This window comes from Cupressus sempervirens, chromosome 1, assembly GCF_028749045.1.
Source record: "Cupressus sempervirens isolate cs-2001-9-10 chromosome 1, ASM2874904v1, whole genome shotgun sequence".
In the NCBI taxonomy this organism is placed as follows: Eukaryota; Viridiplantae; Streptophyta; class Pinopsida; order Cupressales; family Cupressaceae; genus Cupressus; species Cupressus sempervirens.
In genome coordinates this window covers 561,380,688-561,399,550 of record NC_143118.1, presented here as the reverse complement: position 1 = coordinate 561,399,550, position 18,863 = coordinate 561,380,688, and positions in this window count along the sequence as shown.

Below are 18,863 nucleotides of genomic sequence, written 5' to 3'. Positions count from 1 at the left end.
CTAATAGAAACAAAATTTAAATAAAGCTTCTACAAACTAAACAAAATTCATAAACTTCAAGATAGACTAAGATGAGCTCTCAATTGAGAATATGATCCATTAATGGGCTCTCTCAATAAAAAGCTCTCTTGTTGAGTGGCTTTCTCTAAATAGATAGGATGTATGCTCAAGCTTATGCTTCAAAAATGGCTTCAAATAGAGTTGGAATTTGGGTGTAAGTGTATGGTTTTGATGTAAAATGGCTTCTTAAAATGGCATTATGACTTTACTTCATGGATTGTGTTATTTTGCAAAGGGGAAGGATCCAATTTATAGGCAAGAGGCTTGAGGGATTGAAGGCTAAGATGCAAGGATGGGAAAAAGCTCATGGAGAGCTCAGATTGCATGAGAGGAGAGCACATGGATTGTGCTTTCTTACAGCCAATCAAGGAGTGACACATGTCACAGGGTGAGAGGATGGAGGAAATGGGAAGGATGAGTCAACAAAGGAGGCTCAAGGGATAAAATCTTCATAAAGACCCTCATAATGGCTTGTAAGAGCAATAAAAGGGCTTGGAAGAGTCATTTATGGCCTAGTGGGCTTCATAAAGTTTTATGGTTGGGATATTTTGAAGGAGATAGGAGGAATTTCGACTTGGAATTGATTAGGAAGGTTTTAAGCTTGCTTAGGATTGTGCAAATGATTAGAGGATGGATTAGGATGGTTTAGGATTAGCTTAGGGATAGGCAAGTGGATGGCATTTAATGAGGGTGGGTGAAGGAGGAGATATTTGTTAACCTTGGCTTGGGTTAGTAAGTTTTAACCCATGTTTAGAGAATGTGACAAAGTTAGGAGGGGATTAGGATTAGGTTTAAAGACATCTTCTAGAAGAGTCTAGACTTTGGATGAGGATAAAGACTTTTTAGAATAGTCTAGAACTTCCTAGGATGAGGATGAAGACTTTCTAGAAGAGTCTAGAACTTCTTAGGATGAGGATAAATTAGATTTTAGGAAATAAATAAAGTTTTATTTATTTCAAGGGTTTGGGTTCAGGAGATATTTATTAAAACTTTTTTAATAAACATGAGGATTAACATTTAATCTTAATTAAATATTTTGAGTTGGGATTAGGGGTAGGAAATGATGGGATTAACCTTTAATCAAAATTAAAGAAGGATTAGAAGATTTTGGAAGAGGTTAGTGGTCTTAAGGAAATTGGCCAAGTTTTGGGAAAAAAATTAATTTTTTATTTATTTTGGATTTTTTGGTCAATTTATTAATTAAATAATTAATAAATAAGGAAATAATGTTTAAATAAGATTTAAACATTTTTGGGAGGGATTCCTTAATTAAATATTTTTAATTAAGATAAAGGGATTTAATGGCATAAAAATAAATAAATTAATTAATTAATAAATGATGATGTCATCAGGAATTTTTTAGAAAATAAAAATACTTTATTTTCTAAAGGTTTTTAGGTTTCTACAGTCAAAAGGAAAAATAACAAAAGCAAGTAAAAAGCATGGTAGAAAATTTGCACCTAATTACAAGGCCTTCAACATTCTTCAAAACAAGATAGAAGATGTTGTCAAGAAGTCAACTCTAGTGTGGAAGTTGACATATGGATTGACCACTATTAAGGAAGGAGAAGAATATACCTTTGAGGGAAGAAATAATGAAAAAGAGGAAGAGAATGAAAAAGAATGAGAAGTTAAAAAAGAAAAGGTAAATAACACAGTAGAGGAGGGAACATAGAGAAATGATGAAGTGGCAACTGCTAAGGAGCAGCAAATAGATCAAAGTGTGCCAAACAGACAATTTCCACCACTAAGTCCTCCACATCACACCAATACACTTGTAGAGATAGTCAAAGTGAAGGATGTTCCTAACAGCTCAATTTAAAACATCAACCCACTCACTATAGAGGATTTAAAGAAGATCCTTGACCAATCAACATTACAAGAAAAGTTGTTTGACAATCTAGTATTGGTCAGTGTAGATGAGTTGTAGAAGGCAATAACTGAACTAAATAGGGATAAGGTGAAAATACAAGAACCACCTTCTATGATCCCTACAACTACCAATAGATAACCTCAAGAGAAAACATCAAAAGATACATTAGCTAAGGTTGATACCACAATTAAAGTTGTTATGACTAAACAAGAAACTCAAATTGTTGAGGAGACAACAAAGGAACAAATAGGACAAACAAAGGTATCTATTTCTACTACAAAAACTCAAGGTGCACCACAAATAACTATGATTGATCAAGAAGGATCACAAGAAGAGAAGGATATTCCAAAGGAAAAGGAGCAGGAAGCAATTCAAACATTGGTTAATTTACCAACTACTGGAACTCCTACAAAAGTCCTTTAGAAGCCTTGCAGTGATGCAATGCCACTCCACATTTCAGCACTAGGCTTGAGCTCCACAAAGGTTGCAAGGGTAATTCACTATGGAGACCCAACATTAGATAAAGAAATTGTCATACCAAAGTATGATTATGCAACCGTGAACCTTGAATAGATCAATGAGATGCATGAGGCATTGGAAAGAAAGAAGAACCAAGAGATACTCAGAAAAGAGTATGAACAAAGGCAAGCATTACAAGAGATAAAAGACATATTTATAGATGCATTCAGCTTGCAAACATTTGATGAAACCAAGCCAATGTTGGAACAACTATCTGATATTGTTGAACAGGTGACAAATGAAGACCAAGAGACTAATGCAAAACTCATGGAATGGTTTGAAAAGAAATTCCAAGGAAAGGTAAATGAGAAAATATCTAGTAGAATAGCACTGTCACAACTAGAATTGGCTACAAAAATAGAAAAAGTGAAGAAGGTACTTGAGAATATATTCTCATTGTACACTAAATTGTGTGACCCCACACTCTTCACAACAGAAACAAACCAAAGGATCATGAGTCTAGAGAGAAACTTGAAGATATCTCGTATGTAGTTACCATAAAATTTGGCTCAAAGTGAGAAGCATTTTCATTCCATGCTTCACACACAAAAGGAGCTAGCTATATTAACAACAGAAGAAGCTAATACAAGAGCCAAGTTAGTTTAAATTAAAGTCTCCCTAACCTCTTACAGAATGAACTAGCCTATGTTGAGATAATACTCAAGAAATATCCTAATCTTCCAACATTAGATGGCTTAGTTCACCTTGCAGTAGAGGTAGCTATTCAAATCAAGTCACTAGATGTTGCAATAGACAATTGGGATGATGCTCTCAAAAAATTTATGGAAGTTAATAAGAACTTCTTGGATAAATGCACACTTAGTGTATAAACCCTTTGACATCAGTGTCAAAAAGGGGGAGGAATATTTAAATAGGGAGAAATAGCTATGCAAGGGGGAGACTTGTGAAAGGGCAAATATATATAGGAGAGAAAGGGGGAGCGACAAGCAAAAAAGCAAAAACAATGCATCATATTAGAACATATTAGAATAGATCAGATAAAGAGTATCAAAATTTGGAATGAAGATAAAAGTTATGGTAGAGGAAAATTTACTTAGAGAGATTTTGGATATGGAAAAAACACATCAACTCAAGGGGAGTTATAAAGAAAAGACACATTAACTAAGGGGGAGTTATAAAATTTTGAGGTATATAGTTCTTTATTTTGAAGTTTTGTGTATATGCCAAACAGAATGTATATTATACTTGAGGAAGTTGGATACATCGTGTATAGTTAATTTTTTTTGCCACTCATGTCAAAGGGGGAGATTATTGATCTCAAAATTAGTTTTGACAATTGAGTGAAAACACACTTAAGAAACTTACTAAGTTCATGCCAAGCTAGTAACATATGTCGAGTATAACATGTATAGATGCAGAGTTGCAATAAGTGTCGAGTCACTCATGTGCCAACTAATAGCAAGTGTCAAGAAAATAGACAAAGCCAAGCAAGTTTCAATTGCTAAGTGAATAGCTAGTGCTGAGCAAGTTTAAGTGTCAAGCCAGATAGAATTATAGTATGTGTCGAGCACTAGTATCAACAAGTGTCAAGCAACACATAATTGGCCTAGTTGTTTGTGATGGCACGAACAACTATGTAAACTATTTTTGAGCTGACATAAGGATAGATCTTGAAAATTTGAAGATAAGATTGAATCTATTTGGATTCCCTATGTGATCAACATGCAACCAATCAAAAAAATAGAGGGAATTGAGTGGGAAAGTTTGATGAGTCTCAATCATAGATTCATCCCTAACCCTAACCCACCAAAGTTTTTTTAATGGGAGATGAAGGCCCATAATTTAGTATGAGTATGAATGAGAGAGAGCATTAGAGAATTCATGCAAGAAGGTGATGATAGTAGTGAAAGGGGTGAATTGATCGGCATACATTCAGGGTGACTTAGAAGAAGGACAAAATTGCAAAATAAGTTAGCAGAATAGAGGACCAAGGTTATAGTAATTTCATATCAGATAAAAAAGGATCAAGATGAACTAAATTGGGATTTGAAATCAGCAATATCAGATTGGTAGGATCTAACAATCCTTTGTAAGCCTTTAATAGAGCAAGCCTTTCACAAGGTAGATCATGAGAATGGTCAAATCATGTAACCTTAACTAGTGAACTTTATTGCTTCAGCAGTGAAGAAAATTGGGTGTCATCCCCACCCTAATTTTACCTTCTCATTGGAGGGTTTCTAGGTAATCATATCTGGTGTTAATTTTTTATTTGGATGCATTTACTTTACATGTTGTTCCAATAAGTTTATGCATGCATTATTTTAAAGTTGAAAGTTTTATTGGTTAGAGTTTAGTGCTTCTGATTCAACCCCCCCCCCCCCACCCCTTCTCCCAGAAGTATGCATTTCTCATATGTATTTCCAATAGGGGTGTGCCTAACTAGTGCTTATACCAAAAAAAGTTCCTTTGCTACTCGAAGGGGAAAAAAATTCAAAAAATGCTTCCGAAAATTGCAAAAATTGTAGAAAAATATAGAGAAAATTAAAATTAAAATCTAAATTAAATTAAATTGTAGATCTAATAGATCATACCTGGACTCGCAAATTGGGCCTTTGGGTGTCGATTTACAAAACAAAATTGCCTCACAATTGACTTTGGCCTAGGGTAGGAAAATTTAAAGTTGAGTTTCACTTAATCAACATTCTAGACACAATGGTGAGGTCCATTTTGGCTCTAGATACTACCAATGACTGTGATAATCTAGATTTGGGCTAAGGCGTTGAAGCAATAATGGTCTCAAATGGCTATGTAAAGAGAAATTCTCCAAGCTCTCATAACATGTAAGAATTTTTCTTAGGGAAAAATTCACCCAAGATCAAAGAACTCAAGCACAAGCACAATAGTAGACTAGAAAGAGTATGATTAGAATATCGATATGTATTCGATTCAATGTGAAAGTACACTAGGAGTGCCTGCATATAAACGCTTCTGGAATGCTTCTAGAATGAATAGAAATTAGAAAAATGATATTCATACAACCAAGCACATGTCCACCAGATATGGGTTATCATCCATTAAGCACAAAAGTGTGATGATGAGAGGATAAGCCTACAAAGATGTAACATGAAAAATAATATTCTAGACACCATGTGCTAAATTAGAGTTTCTTACTTCTGTGTTGTCAATATGAAAACTCATGAAATTATGCAAACTCCTAAGTGTCTAACAAAATAAATAATAAAATAATTCAATATAATAAAATAATGCATTAACCTAAGTAAAATTAAGTAAGTGTAAATAGTAAATATGTATTTACACCAACAAAGACAACAACTTGATTTTTTCACACAAATACTTAAACTAAAATGACTAAGACTTGCTTGACTTATTTTCTTTATGTTTTATTTATGTTGATTTCATTTTTAATTCTTCCCTCCTTAATCTCAGGAGGATGTGATTGAACTAGAAGGCTTGGGGCCTAGGGTATTGTTGTCACTTAGGTTTGCACCCTTGTCTAAGGCCTAAGCGCGATAAAAACTTAGTGAAACATGGAAACAACCTCCAAGCTGTGGGACTTGAACTACGAGGTTGAGTCTCCGGAGAAGGTCGGCTTCCTCTTATTGTCAAGGTGCACCTATCTATTCTCAGAAGGGAAAGGGAGAAAGAGAGCGTTAAAGAAAATCTACATAGTCTAATCTAAGGCGGTGATGCACCAAAACAGAGTGTTCAGACTCATTCCTGCCCATATATGCACTACAAAACTAGGGTAATATACAAAAGTCATACACGTCCAGACTTATATCGATCAATAGTCACATACAGATCAGAAAACCAACTGAATGACACCAGGAAAAGGAGATTTAACTTGCATATTATCCAATAGGCCAAAGATAGATACAGTATGCAGATCACTGATCTCAACAATACACCAATGGGAGGCAAAGTGATGCACATGCACACTGATGGCTGAAAGAGATGATACAGGATATTACATGGCTCAGAGACAAAGGCATTTTACACTGCAAGTCTACAAGCAGTAGCAGAGAAAATCAGGAAGAGTCGACCCCCAGAAAAGAATTACCAAATTGCCCTTATAGTTTTTGGCATAATTGGGATTTTGCTTCTACATTTACTGCTCAACCACTGGCATTAATCCCCATACTAAAAATATGATCAAAGATCATACTTGAGCATGGTGCAGGTACAAGACAATCTGATATTTCTCTGAAAGAGAACCTTGAGAAGATAGAATGGCACCATGAAAATCTCTCTGACTAGGTAGATGGATCGAGAATCGAGGGGAACCTCCCATAGTGCCATAGTGCCCACTGTGAATTTCTCTTGTCTGATGCAGATGTGGCTCCAAGGTGTACTGAAAACTTTCTAGCTACGCTAACTGTGATGAAGCATAACCATCTGGGACCCGCCCTACCTAAGGATCTTGCTGCAACCTTCACTTTTTGTTTAGGCGCCATGTCGCTAACGAAAAACCCACGAGTTTTCCGTTAGCGCCATAGCACCTACCATCCTTGCTACCTTTCTCGGCCTGTGAAACACTGCTGGCATTGACTATGCTAGCCACATTGAAGATCCAGTGCCACCTCATGTCTGGATTCTGACCTAGCACACGTGGCTGTTCCTGATTCTCGTGGACCCTCTTTCCTACGACTGGGCCCATCCAAATCAGTGCCACCTCAGTGATGAATCCGGCGAGACCTGACCCCATCGACACGCGTCAATTGGGCGCGATGTCACCATGGTAAAAATCTTGCAGCTTCACTAAGGCGACATGGCACCTACCATTGATTTTTTCTCATCTGACGGTCACAGATCTGAATTCTCGCAACCTTCACTTTCTCGTGATTCGTCGGGCCCGCGAATATGTGGCATCTGTCTGTTGGTTTTTCAGTCATCCAACCCTAACTGCTTCTGGCAGCATGAAATGTAGCCCCACCAAGACACATGGTGCACGGGCACTATGTCGCTGATGCTAAAGTCCAAGCAGTTCCCGATGGTGAGATAGCGCCAGCCGTAGATCTTTGCAGATCTGACGATCGAAGCGACATCGTACTTCACTCGCCATCCCTTCTAAAAACTACTAGGCCCGCAGTACACCGTGTTCTGACACATACACATGGCATCATCTGATTCGTTCGATGAACACCAACTGGCGAACCTGAGACTTGATCCACAGAATGGCCACGTGGCGGATGGGCGCTATGTCGCCATGATAAAATCCACGCATCTCTGCCATAGTGAGATGGCACCATCCGTTGATGCAATCGAATCTGACGGTGGAGATCATAAACCTTGACTGTGCTAACCGTACTGATAGAGACTCCAGCCTGGTTACACGCGGCTATTTCTGATTTGTCACCGCGACGCTGGGCTGACAAACTATACATGCGGAGTACCGTCAGGACCCACCTGTCTGGTCATTCTTTGCCATGATGAACTTTTCCATTTGGGCACTATGTCACCATCAAAAAATGCATTGGTTTTCCATTGGCAACATGGTGCCTTGCCGGTCTTTGGAACTTTCGGCCTGTGAAACATTGTTGCCCGTCGACGTGAGCATCTCCGCCGGGCGCTATGTCGCCATGGAGATTTTTCGGTCAGCGTGCAATAGCGCCATAGCGCTAAAAAACTTTCCCGAACCACCCTCCATTGCAGCTCGCTCACTGGGTCCACTAGATACATGTCAATTGGGCGTGATGTCGCTGATACTATCTCCCTTGCAACTTTTAATGACGAGATCACGCTGACCGTCGATCCTTCTGAAATCTGACGGAAGAGAAACTTTGGTGGGTGAATGAATGATAACATTTTTGGTGACTCACAGGGGGCATGAGCCTGCTCAATGCATAAGACCAGTGCCTACAAAAAACTCTATTGGGCTACAAGGTCAAGAAAAGGACCTGGAAGGCATGAAACTGAGAGCCACAAGAAACCCTAACCCGCCTGAGAGGAAATCAAAACATTGAAGACCTTGAAGCTCTAGCTCTATTTCTGTGACTAGAAACAAAGAACAGAACCTCCTCTGTGACCTGAGGCTGTCAAAACTTTGGAAACTGGTGATTTAAAAGAGAAACCCTGTGCACGCGCACTTATTAAAAAATAGGAACAGACAGAAGGAAATGAGATTAACTATGTACATAGATTCACAATCCTTTCATAAATAGGGCTTCAAATGGATCCCATTGACTGGAATGGGCAGAGTTTCACCGTTAGGTCTACATAGTCGGAATGCATTTGCCCGTTTACAATTGGAGATCAAATAAGGGCCACTCCATAATTGGTCAAATTTGGAGTGCCTTCCTGCTTTTGCTCTGTTTGAGTCCCACTTGTGAACTAAATCTCCCTCTTTGAAGATTCTCGTCCTTGCCTTCTTGTCAAAACTCTTCTTCATCTATTGCTGGTGAATCTCTAGAGTTTTCATGGCTTTGTTTCTCTTTTCTTCCAACTCAATTAGTTCTACCATTCTTACTGACATGGCATCATCTTCAACCAGTTCCAGCTGATGAGCCAAATTCAATGAGATTGGGAGTCTAGCTTCCCTACCATATACTAGCACAAAAGGTGAATTCCCAATAGATCTCTTGGGTGTTATCCTATCAGCCCACAGAGCAGTCCTTAATTTCTTGTGCCAGGTCCTTTGATTGTCTTCTATTGTCCTCTTCATAATTCTGATCAGATTCTTGTTGGAAGATTCAGCCAAACCATTACCTTGAGGATAGTAGTTCGATGATGTGCTTAGGTAGATATTGTGACTCATTGCCCATGCAAAAATCTGGGTTCCAACAAAATATTTTGCATTATCTGAGATGATAGTAGAAGGAGCACCAAATCTAGATACAATTCCATCAAGGAATTCAACAACTGATGGCTCTGTGGCATCCTTCAAGGCAACTGCCTCTGTCCACCTAGTGAAATAATCAGTAGTAGCCAAGATCCATTTATGACCTGCACTAGATGGAGGATTAATGGGGCCTATAAAATCCAACCACCACTGGGTGAAAGGCTGATCCACCTGAATAGGATGAAGAGGAAGAGCTACAAGTCTCTGTTTGCCTGAGAAAAAAGCACATTTCTCACATTTCCTCACATACCTGTAATAATCATGGAATAGAGATGGCCAATAATATCTAGCCCTCATGATCTTCATGGCGGTTGTTCTTGCAGAGAAGTGGCCACCATCAGGGCCATCATGAAGTTCTTTAATCATCCTCTCAACCTGATCCTCTTCAATACATCTCAATAGGGTCCCATTAAAATCCTTAGGATGCCGTCAATTATAGCATAAGGAATGGATTGCAGTCTATATTGTCTTCTTTTGGTTCTGTCCAATCCCTGAGGGTATCCATTCCCTAATAAGAAATTCTTCATGTCATTTATCCGGCTCCTTGGACTGTCAACATTTCTTTCCTCCTGCTGCTCTGCTATTACCATGGCAACTTCTTCATCTAAATTCTGATCTGATAACATTTCTTTACATAATCCTCTTACCAATTTAGTAATTTGAATATCAACATCATATTCCATTACCCTAGTGATCCATCCAGCCCTCTTTTCACTGATGTCCTTGCTTAACAGGAAGTCTTTTACACTTGCATGGGGCACCAACAAATGGATCCTATTGTGGGATAAGAGGTGTCTAAATTTCTTCAAGGCTCTAATGACTGCAAGGGCTTGCTTCTCAACAAAGCTATATTTATCTTCATATTCCTTAAGCCCTTCACTAAAGAAGGCTATGGGCTGCTCCTCATTCTTGTCATTTTTTTGGGTCAAGACAACAGAGATACTTGACTCACCACCTAAAGTGTAGAGGATGAAATCTTTCTCAAAATTTTGGTTCATGAGGGTAGGGGCCGATGCTATGGCTGCCTTGATCTTTTCAAAACTCTCCTTCCCCTCCTTGGTCCATGAGAAGACCATATCTTTCTTGAGCATGGCTATAAGGGGTTTCACCATGGTAGCAAGATTAGGAATAAACCTTCTTACAAAATTTATACTACCAAGGAAACTTTGCAGCCCTTTCTTGTGTTTAGGGAGAGGAAGGACAAGTATTTCTTTTTTTCTTTCTGGATCAATGGTTAATCCATCTTTAGATACAATGTGTCCCAATAGTTTTCCTTGGTTTGTAGCAAAGACACATTTGGCTGGGTTGAGAGAAACCCCAAACTCTCTACATCTTAGAAATACCTGTCTCAAATGATCAAGATGATCTTCCACATTCTTGGAATACACAGTTATATCATCAAGGTATACTAAGACAAACTTGTCAATTAATCTTTTGAAAGCTACCTCCATTGCCTTTTGGAATGTGGCACCTGCATTTTTTATTCCAAATGGCATCTTGCAATAAGCATAGGTGCCCCATTTAGTAGTGAATGTTGTCTTATATCTATCAGATTCTTTAACCAGCACTTGGTTATAACCAGAAAATCTATCAAGAAAAGAGAACCTCCTTGACCCACTGACCTTGGACAAAATTTGCTCCATAGAAGGGAGAGGATGGTGATCCTTAAGGGAAGCCTGATTAAGATCCCTAAAGTCAACACACAATCTGATTTCTCCATTCTTCTTCCTTACAGGGACAAGGTTAGCTACCCATGATGAGTGTTTTATAGGAAAAATTATGTTAGCCTCAATTAGTTTGAATAGTTCTTTCCTCATTAAAGGTTCAATCTTGGGATTCACTGGCCTCTATTTTTTCCTTACTGGTTTGATCCTATCAACTAAATCTATGGTATGCTGAAACAAACTAGGGTCAAACCCTTTTAAATCATCATATGTCCAAGAAAATACATCACTAAATTCTTGACATAGATGAATGAAATTTTCTTTCTCAGCTTCAGAACATACTTTCTCCATGTTAAGAGATTTTCCATCAGCAATAGTAACTGGGGCATGGTCATCCTTTTCTGTAGCTAGATTCATCCCTTTGCCTCTTGTTTGATCATCAGGGTTAAAGATACTTTCCAAGGTAATGAGACCCTTGGGCAACTTGTTGGAACTGAGGTGAATAATTTGATCACCATATTGATCTTGTAGTCTTGACTAATTTCTCTCTGAGAATTCTGCCTCATTCTGCAAGAAACTTACAATTTCCTCATCAGACTCAAACACCTGCCAATGAGTATTATTATCAGGAACAGTAGGCCTTACCACTACCCTTATTTGTTGCTTCTTATCTTCCTCAAGATTCCCTGGCACATCATATGATGCACCCACTACTGCAAGTCTATCAGCATGTTTATTTTCTTTCCTAGGAATGCTTTGAATATTAAATGCATTGAAACCCTCAAGCAAATCCTAGACTCTGTGTTTATAAGACTTGAGCAGGCCATTTTTGGTGATATTCTAATTTCTCACTTGGTTCATTACCAACTCACTATCCCCATATACTTTCAAGGATTGAATTCCTCTCTTTTGGGCAAGTAGGAGACCTTGGATCAAGGATTCATACTCGGCCACATTATTGGTACAACTAAATTGGAACCTAAAAGAGAAGTAGTATCTTATTTGTGTAGGAGAGATCAACATAACACCAGCCCCTGATCCATTTCTATTCCTTGAGCCATCAAAGTACATACTCCATACTCCATTTATGTCATCATTAGTCCTAACAAGGTTAGGAACTTGAACCTCTTTCTCTATTATGCAATATGTACTAAGGCCTGTCTCAAGTGTTTCTAACATAGGCTCAAACTGACATGTATTTGCCCACTCATCTAAGAAGAAATTAGGAATCTCTGCTATGGAAGTGATAGGCTCGTTTACTATGTTATTTTCGTCCATCTCTAGGATAGGGCAATTCATATTGATGAAGTTGGGAGTGTAGGGTTCAGTGTGATGAAGGGCTTGAGGTTCTGCTCTTATTGAAGCATTGGCCCCATATCTAGTCTTAAATGACATGTAAGACCAATCAACAGATATGAATCCACCAATTTGAGCAGTGAAGTCTCTTGAAAGACAGATGGCAAAATAGGTCTTAACCTCAGCAACAGATATGTCTTGAATCACAGTACAACCAGGGCATGCATGTAGGGCCATTTCCACACTTCTAAGGATGCCTATGGTTTTGACAGTACTCCCATCTAGTTGTAACACATCCCTAACAATGGGCTCATATTTCATCCCTAAAGCATCAGCAACACACCTAGGCATTACTGAGCTACTAGCCCCTGAATCTATCATGCAATTATGGACTAATTTTCCCCCTATAATCAGAGAAACATAAAATGGAGGAGGTCTAATCTTTTTATTTTCCTCCACATCTCCTGCTGGTTGTACTAAACTAGTGGCACTCTCCATGGTAGATGACTGATCCTTGGGTTCAATCCTTTCCAATTCTTGCTGCAGCATCTTCCTCTGTATTGGTATGGTAGCAACAGCATCCCACATGGAAATGTTTACATTGGTCTTCTTCATTTGCTCTACCACACTCAATGGTGCGCTAGGAATTTTGGTAGAAACTTTGGGGGCTGCACTTATAAGAGGTTGAGATGAGGCAACAAAAGGATCACTTGCATCCTCATTTCTTGGACCTTGCTTCTGCTATTGTGAAGTGTTTGTATGCTCATTTGTTGTTTGTGTATGAGGTGTAGGACTTGAAGTTGAGGCCTGATTGGGAGAAGGGGGGGCAGCATGTTCCATAGCTCTCTTCTTGCTTCTTGTGTTATGAGCAATGAAATCCTAGTTTACATTACAATGCTCCTCCATCTGGTGATTCATAAAAGAGCAATCACCCTGCCTCTGAACATATGAGGCCTCCTTGGAATGATCTTCCTTGTGTGACTGCTTTACTGTGGACTCCTGGATAGTTAGGGCCGAATAAGATTCTGCTTTCTTACATAGGCAGTAGGTATAAGAATAGTTACATGAGGGACAAAAATCTTGGTCTTGGGCCAAGTTATTTTGAGGGACTATAGCTCTGTTCTGATTTGAGCTTGAAGCAGAAGCATGACTATTCTGCCTATTCTGATCAAAAGAGCTATTCCACTAATTAGGAGGCCTACCACCACTTGGATCCTGATATTGCAATTGGGGAGGCTTGCCACCCTAGGCCTGCTGCCTTTCTAAGGCCACCACCTTGTTACTCATCTTTTGTATTAGAGAAAAACTATCCTCTAGTCTCTTCCCTTGGTCCTTCAACTCCCTCCCCTGCTCTTGTAATTTTTTATCCAGGGTCTTCTCTCTTTTGTCTATGCTCAGCACTAGACCTTGGAACATTTCCTTGAGTTCATCTATTTCCGTTTGAGGATGTGGAAGCTTGGGGAACTGGAGTAACGGCTTGTGATGTAGGAGTTGTAGGAAGAGGGGCTATAGCTGGTTGGTGGTTGGGAACATCAGGAAATAAAGGCATAGGAGGCCTTGGGGCCAACTTTCCACCTTGTATTAGGATATTCTCAGCCTTTATAGCTGTCTCATAAGCATTTGGTAATGTATCTCCTCCCATAGTTTGGATTGTGGTGGCAATGTCACTGTTGAAAGCTCTAAGGTAATGCAAGAAGGCATTACCAGGGGTAGGTTTCACTATAGTAGGTATTCTATACCATGTCTTTTGGAATCTGTAATTAAAATCAGTCATACATTCATGGGGGGCTCTTTTTATTGTAGTCAGCTGCTCTAGTAGTGACAAATGGTCACTCTTATCCTCAAAATGTTTGCATAATCCTGCTCCTAGTCCATCCCAATCAGTTATGGAACCATGAGCTAAGCCTCTATACCACTGTAATGCTTTTCCTTTTAAAGATGAGGCTAGAAGTCTGACGGCCACATCATCTTCTGTAATACCATGAATATTGCAGACATTCGTTACCTCTTAGATATGCTCTAGGGGGGAAATAGAAGTTTCAATAGTAAAATCAGGTATGCTTTTTAGTGCAGCTACTGGTATATCATGTCTTTGGGCTAACAACAGAGGACTTCCACCATTAAAGGTGGCAAAAGGATGAACTCTTGGCTGTGCCATATAAACAAGTGTTCTATTGATGAGTGCTGATGGCAATCTAGGCTGAGTTCAGATTGTAGGAGGAGTAGAGACAGATCTTATAGGTATATTAACTGTTATTCCACCTCTAACTGGTGATAATGAAGCTCTAGCCCTCCTTCTTCTAGGACTTGAAAGTGAGAGTTCTTGATATTGATAATTACCTCTAGAAGATGCCCTTGTTTCAGCTCTAGGCATGAATTTCTACAACTTTGGCCTGAAACCAAATGTGTTGATGTTCAGAGTCGCCAAGTACTTGATGAATCAGCCTCTTGAAGGCTTGAATACTAAAGCCAACACTACTTCTTCAGCATTAATCTCAAAAACTCTTTCTTCTTTTGACACCAGTAGACATGAAATCTTCTGATATGGGTCCCACCGGGCGTGCCAAAAACTGTTGTCACTTAGGTTTGCACCCTTGTCCAAGGCCTAAGCGCGAGAACAACCTAGTGAAACATGGAAACAATCTCCAAGCTGTGGGACTTGAACTACGAGGTTGAGTCTCCAGAGAAGGCCGGCTTCCTCTTATTGTCAGGGCGCACCTATCTATTCTCAAAAGGGAAAGGGAGAAAGAGAGCATTAAAGCAAATCTACCTAGTCTAATCTAAGGCGGTGATGCACCAAAACAAAGTGTTCAGACTCATTCCTACCCATATATGCGCTACAAAACTAGGGTAATATACAAAATTCATACACATCCAGACTTATATCGATCAATAGTCACATACAGATCAGAAAACCAACTGAATGACACCAGGAAAAGGAGATTTCACTTGTATATTATCCAATAGGCCAAAGATAGATACAGTATGCAGATCACTGATCTCAACAATACACCAATGGGAGGCAAAGTGATGCACATGCACACTGATGGCTGAAAAAGATGATACAAGATATTACATGGCTCAGAGACAAAGGGATTTTACATTGCAAGTCTGCAAGCAGTAGCAGAGAAAATCAGGAAGAGTCGACCCCCAGAAAAGAATTACCAAATTGCCCTTATAGTTTTTGGCATAACTAGGATTTTGCTTCTACATTTATTGCTCAACCACTGGCATTAATCCCCATACTAAAAATCTGATCAAAGATCATACTTGAGCATGGTGCAGGTACAAGACAATCTGATATTCCTTTGAAAGAGAACCTTGAGAAGATAGAATGGCACCATGAAAATCTCTCTGACCAGGTAGATGGATCGACAATGAGTGGAAAGTCCCTTCGTTACTTTTGTCATTCATTCTGGAGTGGGTGGCATTGATCATAGAATTAGATTGTGGAAAAAATCATGAATTTTTTATCATTCTGAGTCGTGAGACAACAAGGTCAAATGGGTCAACCAAGTTCCAATAACCAGCTGGGCCACACGGGCCAATCACTCCCCATTACTTTTCCACCTACGATCATCTTAATGCATTTGACCATCATTTACTTGACTGGGCGCTATGTCGCTATGGAGGGCTTACCCTAAAATTCCATTAGCACCATAGCGCCTAGTGGCTAGATTTTAATTTACTAACTGCGCCAACCCCAAACTGTCATGTTTAATTGCGAAGTCTCCAACCTTAACCACAACACAAACTGCCAGTCATCCCTTGAACTATTAATACTTTATGTGCCTCCTCTCTAGGCCCACGAGAACACATGTCCTCCAGTCGCTATGTCGCCATCGTAAACAGCTCGCAACTTTCTTATAGCGCAATGGTGCCTATCATGGATTTCCCTTTGATCGTGTGGCCTGTGTCTAATGCACTATCCTTAAGAACGTGGTGGGTCCCTTGGGCGCTATGTCGTTATGGCATTTTTCGTGCAACTTCTTGATAGTGGCATAATGCCCACCATTGATTCAGTCTCATTTGATGATCAAAAACCTCACCGTACTCTGCACATTCTTCCTTGGGACCTCTGAACTCATGATCCACCTGGCAACCTGACCTGATGTGGCACCTAGGTGCTATGTAACTATGCGAGAATTGAGGGGAACCTCCCATAGTGCCATAGCGCCCACTATGAATTTCTCTTGTTTGATGCGAATGTGGCTCCAAGGTGTACTAAAAACTTTCCAACTGCGCTAACTGTGATGAAGCATAACCATCTGGGACTCGCCCTGCCTGAGGATCCTGCTATGACCTTCACTTTCCATTTAGGTGCCATGTCGCTAACAGAAAACCCATGGGTTTTTCGTTAGTGCCATAGTACCTACCATCCTTGCTACCTTTCTCGGCCCGTGAAACACTGCTGGCATTGACTACGCTAGCCACGTTGAAGATCCAGTGCCACCTCATGTCTGCATTCTGACCCAGCACATGTGGCTATTCCTGATTCGCCGTGGACCCTCTTTCCTGCGACTGGGCCCATCTGAATCGGTGCCACCTCAGTGATGCATCTAACAACACTTGACCCCACTGACACACGTCAATTGGGCGCGATGTCGCCATGGTAAAAATCTTGCAGCTTCACTAAGGCGACATGGCGCCTACCGTTGATTTTTTCTCATCTGACGGTCACAGATCTGACTTCTCACGACCTTCACTTTCTCGTGATTCGTCGGGCCCATGGATACGTGGCATCTATCTGTTTGTTTGTTGGTCATCCAACCCTAACTACTTCTGGCAGCATGAAATGCAGCCCTGCCAGGACACGTGGCGCACAGGCGCTATGTCACTGATGCAAAAGTCCAAGCAGTTCCCGATGGTGAGATAACTCCAGCCATAGATCTTTGCAGATCTGACGACCGGAGTGACGTCGTACTTCACTCGCCATCCCTTCTAAAAACTACTAGGCCTGCGGTATGTCGTGTTCTGACACATACACATGGCATCATCTCATTGGTTCGATGAACACCAACTGGCAAACCCGAGACTTGATCCACAGAACGGCCACGTGGTGGATGGGCGCTATGTCGCCATGATAAAATCTGTACACCTCTGCCATAGCGAGATGGCACCATCCGTTGATGCAATCCAATCTAACGGTGGAGATCATAAACCTTGACTGTGCTAACCGTACTGATAGAGACTCCAGCCTAGTTACACGTGGCTATTTCTGATTTGTCACTGCGATGCTGGGCTGACAAACTATACATGCAGAGTACCGTCGGGACCCACCTGTCTGGTCATTCTTCACCGTGATGAACTTTTCCGTTTGGGCGCTATGTCGCCATCGGAAAACGTATTGGTTTTTCATTGGTGCCATGGCGCCTTGCCAGTCTTTGGAACTTCTGGCCTGTGAAACACTGTTGCCCGTCGACGTGAGCATCTCCACCGAGCGCTATGTTGCCATGGAGATTTTTCGGTCAGCGTGCGATAGTGCCATAGCGCCTGTGGTGCCGAAAAACTTTCCCGACTTGCCCTCCATTGTAGCCCGCTCGCCGGGTCCACTAGACACGTGTCAATTGGGCGCGATGTCGCTGATACTATCTCCTGTGCAACTTCCGATGACGAGATCACGCCGACCATCGATCCTTCTGAAATATGATAGAAGAGAAACTTTGGCGGGTGAATGAATGATAACAGGTATTTTTTCCTTTTATTTCTTTCTATGGGTGTACTTTTTAGATCTTAGGTGTCTTTAGCATCCTTCTTGAACCCCTTTACACTAAGGATCTTATCAAGTATATCCTTCTCTATTCCTTGTGTTTTATCTTTCAAGAAAGTGCTTATGGCCATCTTGACATTTCATGTCTTGATGCAAGCACAATCTTGTTGTTCTAAAACTTAGGGAATATAACTAGACTGCCATCTTGACCTTTATGTCTTTGATGCATAGGTTGGTTTCCCATACTCCTATCTGATATAGATTATATTCATATATTCATAGCTAAAAAATGACTATATTATCTTATGATGTCCAACATTTGGCTCAATGATAAAAACTAGTAACTACTTATATAACCCTTACAATTTCACCTAACATACTAGTTTGCATTCTATGGTTTCATTCTAGTTTATTTTTTCACTTGAGTTCTAAGAGAGTCTCCTTCATCTTTCATCATTATGTCATTCAACTATGTTCATCTTCTCAATTATTCTTGGTGATTTCTTCATATTCTTTTGATCTTTCTATCTCATCACTCTTATTTTTCCTTTCATCACAAGGAGTTAATCTTATCATCATATCTATCTATCATTTTAGACCCCTTATATAACCTTTTTGAACTAATTCTTCAAAGTTCTAAATTTTGTCAAATAATTTACCCTTCCCTTTTCAAGATCAAAATTGAAATATGGGTTCATCTTGATGCTCAAAGTAGCATTTTAAAATTATTCTTTCTTCTGCGTAGTTCACTAGCTTTTTGAGGCTAATCTCTCAAATATTTCTTAGGCAATCTTCATTTCATCATTTCTACTCTCTTTGATTCCTCTTATTCATTGAATTTCATTTTTTTTCTTGTTTTGACCTAATTCTCATGATTTATCTTTCTAGTCAAAATTACTCAAATAGGAGCATATCTTCATT